The sequence below is a fragment of the Battus philenor genome, unplaced genomic scaffold, assembly GCF_028537555.1.
Source record: "Battus philenor isolate CCGP_79_NKW_IND1 unplaced genomic scaffold, ilBatPhil1.0.hap1 SCAF_24, whole genome shotgun sequence".
NCBI classification, from domain to species: Eukaryota; Metazoa; Arthropoda; class Insecta; order Lepidoptera; family Papilionidae; genus Battus; species Battus philenor.
The window spans coordinates 11,642,930-11,656,536 of NW_027181687.1; the positions used below are offsets into that span (position 1 = coordinate 11,642,930).

A 13,607-nucleotide genomic window follows, 5' to 3' on the forward strand; every position below is an offset into this window, starting at 1 on the left:
ATACATAGCCATTAAGTTCTTAACTTATTTTGAATCTAATCTCTAAGTTTTAATATCGGTGCCTCAATTTTTTTTTAAAAATAGTCTGTGAATAGAATTTCTTTTATATCTTTTGTAAGTTTATTATACACTTTCGAAAGGATAAATCCTAGCACCGATCCTTTAAATTTCAAACCTGACATGAACTGATAACAGACTAAGCTGCAATCCGGGAGTTGAGACAAAGGAACCGCCAAAATAACGCCTTTTGTGAAATTTGTAAATCCATCAGTAAATTCAGAGGGTACGTTAAGAAAGATTTTTCTTTAAACATTTTTTTATTGAAAATTCATCGTTGTCGTTGTTTCAACCTATAGACTACAAGACTTAGGCCTCCCCCAAAGATATCTAGGGGGGGGGGGATATACTATATCCTACCTACGCTTGGTGGGTTGGTGATCGCAGTGTAGTATTACATAGAGATCGCTGCTGTTCATCCTCTGTAAACTTGTTTCACTCTGTGTTTGGCACTAATCGGTGTAACATAACTCCTGAAGATGCCCCGTTGAGGGGTGAAACACGTGTTGAGTGGTTTAACGGTGGCAGTTGTGTAATTCGCATTTGCGACATACGCATTTATCAGCGGGCTGGCAGATTCTATTAAATATGAAAACTTGTTTGTTCAGTAGCAATCCCATATAATTATTATACAAAGTGAGAATTACATAAAATTGCATCTTTTCGAATCGAACCCGTGATCTACGATGGCAAGTCTCAATCCTTCACCGCTGGGCTACCACTGCCCAAAACTCAAGAAGTTTTAGTTGATCGAAATAAAGTCAAAGGTGTATCAGTAAGTAATAAATAAATTACTTCAGTATTACTTCATTTGCATTTCCACAAATTATGTTAAAAACAATACAGCGCAGTGATTTCTTTAACAGTAATATTTGTAAATATTTTACAGATAATATATAGATATATTCGAAAATGGAACACTACTAATCATTCTAAATTAAATCATTTTGTCATTAGTTTTTACAAATAGAAGACAGATTAAAAATAAAGGTTTAAAAGGAGGATGAATTTAAAAGAAATGTCAAAACAGACAATGTTTTGCTTTTGTTTACTTAAAAAAAAGATAACATTCATTTTTTCAGCGTTGGAACTTTTAACAGAACTCTTATCGATAGTCAAATTATTATCTATTTATTTATTTAAACGATATTATTCTTGACTCTACTCTGCTTCGCAAGGTGTTATGATTGTGTAGAAGAAGCAGGAAGAAACTCCACAACAACACATGTTTTGATAAAGTTTAACAATACAGATGTATACATATACACTTTATCAGATATAGCCTAAATGAAATCAAAACAATTAGACGACATCATTGCCAAAGATTTACTCGACATGTATATAAAATTTATCGTTAAAACTTACAGAGATGAAACAATATTTAAAGTGAATATAAGCCTGATTTCAACGGTACAGAAATAATAACTAAAAGATGTATGTACGGCTATATAATACAAAAATATTATGCGTTGGCCGGGAATCGAACCCGGATCAACTGCTTGGAAGGCAACTATGCTGACCATTACACCACCAACGCCTGTGCGTTCAATAGAAAATAATACAATCAACTAACTTAAAAACCTTTGTGAACTCATACACTATAACTTAGCTTAATATTATTATATGATTAAACGTATAGTTTACGATTCTATAAAAGACATACAGACATATATTCACATATATATAAAGATTTTAAACCCGTTATAAATATTATAATTTTGTTTTAAATTTTGACATATTAGAGTGCCGAATTCACCTAATTCTTAGTGACAATTCATCTATCTTTAATAAAATACACTTGTCTTAATATTCACTTCATTTTAACACTAAATTATCTAGTTTTCAATTGTATACGTCATGAGATTCTTTCCCAATGAAGTCTTTCTGAACTTGAATCAATTTAAACTCCTCTATGATGACATTATTCAAACTTGATTTAAAGCTACGGGGATTCCCCTTATTAAAGTTCCTTAAATCAATAGGTAGGAGTTGAAAGGTTCTCCTGTAGCGACCGTAGACCGACGATAAAGTAAAGGCTACAGGAAGTGGCGAAAAAAGCCGATCTTTGCCGAAAGCCTATTCCTTTTAGTGGGCGTCCATCTTCTCTAAACAAGAGAAGATGAATGAAGGTGAAGCAACTTACAAGTGATAGATTTTCTTCTCTTTTATAACTCGTGGTATATCAGCAGGCAATGAACTAGCTTCGACATTTATGATGTAGATATATACAGAATTAGTTATTGATAAGCGATGTAGCGATATATTAATCAAGAACGTGAAATTATTGTTATTGCTTATTTGACAATTTTTCAGCCTGTTATTTAATGGAATCAGGGGTTACCTTGCGGAAGTCCATCTTAAGTAAGCACGATTAGCACTCTGTGTTTGGCACTAATCGGTGTAGCATAACTCCTGAAGATGCCCCGTGGAGGGGTGAAACACGTGTTCAGTGATTTGTTGGTGGCAGTTGTGTAGTTCGCATTGTTTGCCGCATGCGCATTTGTCAGCGGGCTGGCGGGCGGTGCACTTTGTTGCACGACTACCACTGCATGTGTGGAAGTGGCTAAATATTGGTCCTTTTCTTACTAAGGTGCTTAAACTAAAACCTCAAGGCCTTCCTTAGAAGCCTTGACTCGGGAAACCACATACTATAGTTTCATCAGATTCACCGTCATGGTCTTAGATCGCTTCCAATGGAGTAACTAGGCTCTATTTTTCTTTTTAGTCAAAAGACGACCCCTGCAAAGAATAGACCTCTCTTAAATATAGCCACTCTGTCCGCATCCAGGTTCTTGGTTGCTTAGTCTCTTCTCTGGGCAAAGCCTTCACCATTGCTCTCCGTGACCTTGACTTCACAACTTGACGTTGCACCCATGGTGGTGCAACATCGACTTGACAAGTTACTACTACACAGATAATATTACTGGCACTTCGGAAACCGTTAGCGAAAATTCTCTTTGTAAAAACTCTGTGAAAACTATCAATTCATTTATCATTTACACTGAGGTAAACGTTTTAAAAACATTTGGGTAAACAGTATTTGTTTGACTTACATTACGTAGTAAATGTTATGTAATTGAATAAATGAAATCTTCAAACAAAGAGCAATGTATTGCAATATTTTATTAAAACACGCAGGCGTTGGTGGTGTAATGGTCAGCATAGTTGCCTTCCAAGCAGTTGATCCGGGTTCGATTCCCGGCCAACGCACACTTTTTTACAGCCAACTTTCTTTTCTACCCATCTAACCTTTAAGTCTATATACATACGGTCGATAATCCGATACTTTCAACGCAATAAACATTAAAAGTATTTATTTTTATCACTCGCATGCGTCAGGGGTATGCAACCTTTTTTATCCACGGACCAATTAAAATTTTAGATATTTTTTGCAGGCCACAAATTACATTATTTGCTCGCTTATTTATTCGCTTACTTATAGTGTACAAAACTTTAGTTATTATAGACATTAGAATTAAAAATGTAAATAAAATAATAAGGTTTCAAATACAATTTCTATACATAAAATCGCGCTGTGTGTGTTAAAACAAGTCGCTATGTGAGTAATTAGTAACAAAGTAATTGCTTCGGCTTAGTATGTACCACCAATAAAGAAAGTCAATAAATAAAATCAATTTCCGGAACGCTTAGCAGGCCGCAAACATGTTTACAGAGCAGCAACGTTGCTCTTCCGTGATATATTAAGAAAAATACAAAAACACTCTTGTTTCTTGTCAATAATTATATATTACTTCAGCTACGATAACAGATGGCGCCACTAGTCTTTTATATCGCGGTATCGTTTTCCTTCCTTCCGACTACTAGGCCGACCGTTTATACATCGCTGACCTTTTTTATATTTATTATTTAATGGAATCAGGCGTTACCTTGCGGAAGTCCATATATTGGTCCATATTGGTCCTTTTCTTACTTAAATTTATTTGTTTACGGATTTCGGATCTGCGAGCCTTGAACCAGATGAAACTGTAAAAGCCAAAACGTCCAACAGCGTGTAGCAACAATCTAATATAGTCATGGACCTTTTAAGTTCATGGACCCTTCCGAAACTGAACTCAGCTCTGATGAAGAAGCCTCCGGACTAGCAACTACAGCAGCATCAACAGAGAATAAGTAAGTCACGTTTCCGCTCCGTGAAATGATATCAGACGAAGCCTTAAAAGCCTTAGATCTAACTGCAATATCATTTTGGTAGGTGAAACGAAATGAAACCTCCCGTTTGTTTTGACTCCAATGTTCATTAATAATACAGTCACAAGCGTATGTCGTCCTAGCAAAGGAAAAAATCTGTGTAGTGTCAATGTATGTCAATGACATATATACGAGAAATATCAGAATGTCTATATGGGAGTTATGTTTTGAACTAGCCATCATGTCGCCACATCATTATCGAAACAATACAATATAAAATACAATACATAAATTGCAATACACTAATTTGATAGAGAAAGGTTTTGTTATTACCGAAAGAAAACTCTACTTGTTAGCAAGAAGTATTGACATAAGCAAATCTCATGTACCTTTCTTTTTACAAATCACTTGCTGCAAGCTCAGCAGGTACCTATTGACTCTGAACTTGAAGAGGCCTGGGTTATAATTCTTGGGAAATAAAGAAGCCGGCAGATCGCTCCATACTTGGGCTGTGCAGGTCAAAAACATCTGGTATGTCTCCAACGAAACTTTACAATGTAAGAGTAGTCGACTTCCTCCTCGTTTTATGGAGAAACAAGAATGGTAGGATAAGGATAAGTTTCCACAAAATAAATCCTTGTAAAAATTAACAGCCTTACTACGCACAACTGTCAAAACGTCACATAGGTAGTGTGGGACAAAGATAATGCTCAACGAAGCCGAGATTAGCCGATTGTCTCTTTCCAAAAGTCGATGTGCAATATTTATCGCCGGGTATTGTACTCTATAATAACTGTCTAAAGCGATACAACCATTATATACATTTATTTATATAAATATCCCTATAGCGTAAGATTTTGTATCGAATTTATGTTTGTTATTGTGTAGTGTAATAGATATTTAAATGTAGGTGCCGGTCTCGCGCCGGTGCGAGATGCCAACCCATAAACGTATATGAGGCAGTACAGCGCCGGCATCGTGCAAAGTAACGTGTTAAAGTATATGCATTGCGCTTGAACACTCTAACCTCGTTGACGAATTATTAGTTTTTTAGTTATCTTTTATAATTTTTATAGCGGGTCCGCCGCGTGCCAAGAAATGCGTGACCCCTGAGAGAGAGAATTCCTTTCGCAGGGCCGGTCTCGCGCCGGTGCGAGATGTCAATGATTTTTTTTTCATTTCAATTACCTTACACATGCAAATAGTACTTAATTAATAGCATTTGGATCGTTTTTAATCAAATTAACAACAAAAAAAAAAGTTGGCTTTTGACTTTTGTAAGTAACTTGCGTTTGAAATAATTAAGCTAAGATCTAGCTTTTCCGAAGCTAGCGGAATTGAGCCCGCTGCAGAGAGCAGTGAAGTGGGGCGCAATGAAACAATTCATAATATCTATACCGCAATGAATCTCGCATAGAGTAATAACAACATCCGGAGCACAGAGGATACTGCCTCTGTACTTGTGTCGTACGGGGTCTGGCTGCGCAGAGTAGTGCGCTCGTAGAGACTGCAATTAATATATTTGGAAATAAATGTTGCATATTAAATTTTGGTTGCCAAGCCAAATGGTAATGATGATATTTTTTTTAGATAATTAAACGTAATATACACACTTATGTAATTTTATCGTACAGATGTCCAATAGTTTTTAAAATATTCTGAGATATATATAATCAATGCTACGGTGATTGTAAAAAAAATGAAACTCTCTCTCTCTGAATTTCGCCTACTTTTTATTGTATGCAAAACCCTATTTTAAATTTGATTTTCCCAAAATGAGAGCTATTGACGGATGTTTAATATAAAAAATATAAAAAAAAAACTTAGTCATTCACGGTATTAAGTCCGTATTTATACAAATCGTAAAAAATGTAAATATGTATAATATAAAAATGTATTTCATGGAACCTATAGAAAGATATATATATATATATATATATATATATATATATATATATTATATTATTTCTAGTTATAGTCTTACGTAGATCTCTATTTTTCTCTTTTTTTATAAAACTGTTAACCACTATAAGGCATATGCCTTCCACAAAGATCGCCACTGCTCACATTGCATGCATCCTGTGATTTCCAGGCCTGAACTATATATATCGTCTTTCTTTCTGGTGAGGGACCGAACCATCACGTCTCGCTTGTGGTAGACACTCCAAATCCAATAGGTAGAGAAGAAAGTATAGAAATAAATACATTTAAAAAACTTTTAAGTTAAACGGTTTTTTGATATTCATATTGTGGTGGTTGTGGAAAAATATGTACCTAGTCCGCCATATTGGAACGGCGTCCATCTTGAATTTTAAATTTTGACAAATCGTGTTTTACTAGTGTAGCCCTTTCATTTGATACCCATATTGAGGGGGTTAAGGAAAAACACGTAAACCGCCATTTTGTATCAACGGCCATCTTAGATTTATAATGTAATTGATTTTATTATATTGTATTGTCAACTGACAACGATCAATCTGACAACGGGACAGATAGTGCTCAAATTTCAATTTCTAATTTTGATCCAAATAAATTCCGTACGGGTCGAACTAAATAAAACCGTTTAAATAGTAATATAACATTGCGCATAATGCCTTTAAAAAGTTGATAATAATTTACCATGTAAACTGTAATTTTCCGTATACTGCTACCTTCTGCGATAAAACCAGTTTTGTTTTGTTATACACAGAGGGTGTGAGAGCTCTGTCGCTGTATTGCTCTGCGCACACCCCCATTTAAGATGTAAACACATAAGTATATGGTAGCCCGGGGGGTGGAGGGTTCATGGGGCTCGCGTTTCAGGCAGTCGACGCGGCGCGGCGCCGCGAGACGGTCGTGTCGGTGCGATTTTCACCCTACGAACGGAAAAATAAAAAAAAGTGTTAGTTTTATACCATCCATATATTTATATTCCATTACCAAATCCAATCAAACATCCTATATCTATTTCTATATTATTTATCCATTTAATAATTATTTTTATTCACAGCGTCCCGTTTTTCAGGCAACGATAATTATGTGTGATGTGTTGTTTTTGAAATATTAAAATTAATGTCAATTTGCGATGCTTTAAAATCTTACGATATTCAAGTAAGTTTTAATAATTGTTGTAATAACAGAGTGATTAAAACAGTGTAACAGCTTGAAAGTTGTGAATATATATCTAATCAAAACGCTATATATAAACAGGATGATCAATTGTAGATTTAAAAGTTTTAAACAAATTTTCTGAGCTATATACACTCCTTTGAAGTTTTTACATTTAAAACAGATCACTCTGTGTAAGTATGATATACTCTTAGCTAATTTGCATTTATTCCTCCTTATTCTTCATCTTGTTATGCTATTTAAATATATCTCAATAATTGAGGATGAATATCATTAAGAAACACTTGAAGTTTAAATAATTAAGCTATGTTACTTCTCTCTCTCTCTCTCTCTCTCTCTCTCTCTATATATATATATATATATATATATATATATATATATATATATATATATATATATATATATATATATACATACAAACATATTTACGAATAATTAAGAGATGCTACACATTATCCTATTTGAAATGCGGAGGAAGTAGTATATATATATATATATATATATATATATATATATATATATATATATATATATATATATATATATATATATATATATATATATAACTATACCACCACAATATAACTTTATTCTTCCAAATCAATTTCATCTAATGTAGGCAACGCTTTTTCCAGCCTTCAAACAGTTGGAATAGTCTTTTTCCAGTACAGCCTTCAAAACCTGCTTTGACTCGGTTTCTACCTCCTTAGTCGTGTCAATACGGCGTCCCCGCAGGCCTTTTTAGTTTACTGAATAGCCAGAAGTAGCACGGAGCCAAATCAGGCGAATACGGTAGTTGTGGAACGATATCAGTCCAGTTTTTAGCAAGAGAATCGCGAAGAATGGATGCAGTATGACATTGATAATTTTAGACTTCAAAATAGTTTTGGTTAAGCCAAATAATATTTCAACTTTTGACAAATGTAGACAGTCTTCCAACCTAGGAAAAATATCTGCTTTTCTAATGCTTGGGATCTTTAAATGACAATTTCACTAAATTTTTATATCACAGTAGTATAAAAAGTATTATATATACACATAAAAATGAATGTTTTACTCATTTACATTCAATTTATATACTTCACGACCTATCCAAAAATAAATGGTTTAAGATATAAATAATGTAATAATAATATAGTGAGACTAGCTGATCCCGCAAACGTTGTTTTGCAAAAAAAAATTAAGTTTTTAATTAACAAATAAAAAATAAGGGTTGATCTTAAAGGGGTGAAAATTTAGGTTTGTATGTATTTTTGTATGCTGTGTCATAAAAAAATAAAAACAAAAAAAATTGTCTAAAAAATTAAAAATAAAATTTAGGGGTGGACCACCCTTATCACTTAGAGGTATGGAAAATAGATAGTAGCCGATTCTCAGACATACTGAATACGCATGTAAAATTTGGTAAAAATCGGTCAAGCCGTTTCAGAGGAGTTCAAGTTCGAACACCGTGACACGAGAATTTTATATATTAGATATAGCGTTGTCCAAATTCATATTACTATATATTAAAATAATATATTGTTTACTATCTCTCCTAGCAGACATTGTACTCACAAGTTATACAGGCTATGTCATGTATGTATATATATATATATATATATATATATATGTGTGTGTGTATAGTAATGTATGTAATTGTATGTACAACCTAAACTACCTTCTGCTTCATGTCTCTCATCTCCATCCATAGGTTGACTGGTAGAGATCGCCTCGAGCGATAACATCGCCTTTTATATCTCTATGTAAATTGTTTCTTTTTTTAATTATTTTCTATGGTGTACAAAGAAATATAAATAAATAAATTAATTTGGATATAAAATGAGAAAGGTAATAAAAAAACGAATCTGAATTAATGATTACGAAAGGTTCCCTATAGCAGGAGCCTCAAATACACTTTTAAGTTTAAAAAATCAAACCTTATTTACTATATGTATATCGAAAACTATAGATATATTTACATATATGTTCCAGTATATATTAACATACATAATTTACTATATACATATGCATATACCTGATATATTTATAAATTATAATCATTTAAAATTTAATTAGGTCGCGAAAGGAATATGCTCGGTGAAGGTGAACATCATTATACCGCAAGCAAGCCTTTATGTCGGTGCCGGGGGAGAATATTCCGAACATTTAAGATACTCGGCCTCTGGGGGGAGGATAAGGTTATGTAGGATTCCAACACATTAAAATTCCCCTGTGATCGCTCTCTACGAGATGAAGAAGACCGCGGTATATCCTGATCAGTGATCACCATACTATCTTCCGTCGCTATATTACTTTAGATAGCATGTCAGGGGATATGCGTAGTCCATGCTACGCAAGAAGGCTTCCTTTAACCTGCTACAAGGGTAGTCAGCCCGGCCCCTCTAGGTTATGGACACATCACCTGCAGGTTTAATCTAAAAAATGCTGCAATTCAATTCAATTCAAAATATCTTCTGTATCAATAGCAAATCCGTAGCAATGATTTTCAATAAAGTAAAAAGACGTATTTATAACGTATGTTGTCAACAATGTGACTAACAGATGTAGGCATCATAGCTACCATATTGTTCCTGGGATAAAAGTGGCGTAAGTAGAGATAGACAGCTCTACCAGCGCTGGGCAGATAGTTCGACTTCACCACGTGTACCGCGAAGGTTACATTTTTTAACGAAAGCCTTCGCAGTACTGTTAGAGTCATTTGTACAATTATAATCATATCTAAGTTGTCTTGGATATAGGTTTATATAAGATACAAATAAAACAGATGTATTTTAATTATATTGAAAAACGTATCTGTCATTAAATGAAAAAAAAAATCTATATTAAAAAGTATAAGAAATAAGAACACAAAATAGTTTTGCATAAAAATTCAGCTACAAGCGAAAAAATGTGATATTTACCTAAACCTGTGATATTTGAGGAACGAGGTGAAGTAAGAGAGATGCATGAAAGGAAATTAGTATGTACCAGAATGATAGAGAAACATACAATGAAAGAAGAGGAAAGTTAGATTCTATACCGATTAAGAGTAAAGAAATAAAAAACTATGTGAAACGAATAATTAAAAAAAAAAGATAATAGAGTACGAGTCCCTAAAAACGGGGACCTTTAAAAAAAGGTTTTATATAAATATAAACGTGAGAATAGGTATAGGGAATGAATTTCAAAATGATTTTTTTATATATAATATTATTCGAATTTAAATGACGTCACCACTGTAATATTAGTCATTGTTAAAACCTTATTTTGTTTTCGGAGAGAAAATTTCAAAATGTTCAAATTACCATGTTCCCATGAGGCCTAAAACCACGTCGATCGTCCGCCCTAGAGCCGCTGCAACCAATGGGAGTTTATAGCCTCCACTCTTAACACCCGTGATTCCAAAAGTCTCGTTTCTGCTAGAAGAACACTGTTCTCATCCTTTTGATTTCAGGAGTAAAAATTTCTGAATGTTTAATATGCCTTACTTCTGGGAGGCATGTCCTTTTCTGCTTATGTGGTATTTCGAAGCTGTTTGGACTCTAGTATTTCCATTATGATTTTTTTTATTCCTCGCATTGTTGCTATCCTTGTTGCTCTTGATGGTTTGCATCCATTTTGATATATATGTATTCGATATATATTCGATGTATACACACAGACCCATTAAGCATTTGTTTACTTTTTAAAGAAAATCTTCTGTATATTGGTTTATTTTTATTTATTGTATTTTAGGCGTGTCTACCGCACTTTTTTATAAATATATAAATATTAGCATAAAGATACATTATCAGTTTTGGATTCCATATAGACACAAGCCTCGAGGCTGAATGCTAAAGATACTTTGGTGAGCCTTAAGCGTCCAAGGTTGTAGCAACGGTGAAATGTTATGTTGCTAGTTTATGGTGTTCTACAGACTGCTTTTTGAAGAGTGTGCGTCAGATTTACACCAAATAATTCCCCCACCTCCTTTCTTACATCGGATAACAAGAAATTCCTTCTTTAATACTTGTATAGAACAGCCGAGGAACAATCTACCTGCGTCATTGTTTCCACACAGTTATAACTTATGAGTCTTCAAGACAAAAGTGAATAGATTTCTAAGAAAATTCGTTATACAGTCGTTGAAGTTAGTGGGAGTTTTGGTACCCCACTTTAAACACCGGAGTTTCCTCAGGTACCTTCACAATCCTATATAGTTAATGCACAAAGTGTAAATTCGAAATCGAACTCGCGACCTATGATCGTCTCATTCCTCTACCGCCTGGCAACTACTGCTCAGGATGCTCCCTTATATATACAAATATATATATATATATATATATATATATATATATACACACACTCGTGTATGTATATCTATATATTTCAAACCAAAAATGTCTCTTTCTAACGTGTCCTGTATAAAGGAACAATAAAACACAGTTAACCAACCTATGCTCTCCGATGTCGTGTGTGATTCAAAATTGCCTTTCGTCTCTACCTTTCATCGTGAAAGGCGATGTCGAGTCGAAGGTCCGTTCATTGTTACAATTTACTTGAATATAATATGTATATATACCTGCATATGTAGCTCATTTGTATTCAATCATCCTGTATTAAGTCGATCACACTGAAATATCTTACATAATTTTATTTTACCGACATGTGATAGGCCAAAGGTGTTTGATTCCTGTGCATCCATATTATGTAATTCAAACTTTGTGCATTAATTATATAGGATTTCCACTGCTTATAAATAAGTTTCCAGAGGATGAGCTGCAGCGTCAATAGGATACAAAACCTTTTCGATCGCCAAACTGCCTTCCAAGAGTGGCTATACTGGTATATCCCACCATAGATATCTTTGAGTAAGCCTATGGCTTGCAGTGGAAATCTATGTGCTGATGTTCATCACCGAACAACTTTTGGCAGTACAAAATCTGCAAATAATAATAATAACAAAGCATTATTTCATTCTATACAAATTAAAATTAGTAATTTTGAATAAAAATTTTGATAAGTTTGTACTAAGTTTGTATGGAACCCCTCTGGGTAACAGCCTACCCATTTTCCTCTATCTTGGGAACTTCGTCAAGCTTGATCTGCCATAGCCACGATCTCGTCAGGTCATCTGGCATTAAACAAATCTGCTGAGAGTAAATAATAATTATCTTTAATATGAAGTGATTCGAATTTTAAAAATTCTTTATACTATAATGTTATTATGATGTTTATTATTTCTGAAACCATTGATTTTTGTATAAGATGTACAATATATTGATTGACAGCAAATGATCTATAATTTTAAAACTTTTACACCTATAACAAACATAAGAAGAAAAAAAGTTAAAGTTTGAAATTCGAATAAAATTAAAAATGGAATTTGTAAATCCATTCTCATTAGCGTCGTTCTGCATTCGTTCAGTGATATCCGGATTGACCCGGTTGTAACCGGAGCGGGTAATGAAATAGACGACACACGCTGCGTCCTATTGGTTATCGGATTACATTTGATCGCACGATTTCGAATTTGGAACGCTCATTTTCATAACGAGATTTTGATTCCTATTATATATATACTATTTTATTTATTAACAATTCTTTGTACACTATAGACAATAAATAGAGGAAAAAAAACAATTCGTATAGTACAAAAGGGAGTCTTATCCCCAAGGCGATCTCTACCAGACAACATTTGGATGGAGATGAGAGACATGAAGGAGACGGCAGTTCAGGGTGTAAATACATACAAATACATACATTACTATACACATAAATATACATGTTAATGTATATATATAAATACATAAATATACATTACTATATTTATATATTTACGTGGGAGAGGTACTACATAAATACGAAAAATTAAGAGACGCCATACAATTACTAATTTTAAAAGCAAAATAAGTGTTCTTTTACCATATTTTTAAATGCTAGCAGCGATAACAGTGAAAGATTTCTACATAAACATAGCAAAATAAGCAGGAGTAGTCAATTTCTAGTTATACATTATATATAATAGAATAGCAAAACGAATTTAAAGAGCAATAAAAATATCATGTTCGTCAGCGGATAGATGTATAAGAATAAATGAAAGAAGTTCAGTAGAACTTCATGTCAGTCGAAAGACGACTGCTGCAAATCCTCTCCCAAAAATCACCACGAAGACCTGTCTTGTACTGCCTGCATTCAGCTACATCCTGCGACTTGGACAATACCGCCCACGCTTCGTCTAACGTCTTGTGGTCACCTCTCGAAAACCTTTCGGTCACTTCGACCTTCATCTACCCTACCTGCTGCAAACTTAGACCTTCAATTCTTCCAGT

The 13,607-nt window shown here is 33.8% G+C and overlaps 2 non-coding genes across 2 annotated transcripts; one reads left to right on the forward strand and one right to left on the reverse strand.

Annotated features, from left to right (window-relative positions):
- Positions 1–1,522: 1,522 nt before the first annotated feature.
- On the reverse strand, positions 1,523–1,594 carry TRNAG-UCC (transfer RNA glycine (anticodon UCC)). Its single transcript has one exon. It is a non-coding gene; the product is annotated as a tRNA-Gly (tRNA).
- Positions 1,595–3,195: 1,601 nt separating this feature from the next.
- Positions 3,196–3,267, forward strand: TRNAG-UCC (transfer RNA glycine (anticodon UCC)). The gene has a single exon. It is a non-coding gene; the product is annotated as a tRNA-Gly (tRNA).
- Positions 3,268–13,607: the final 10,340 nt, after the last annotated feature.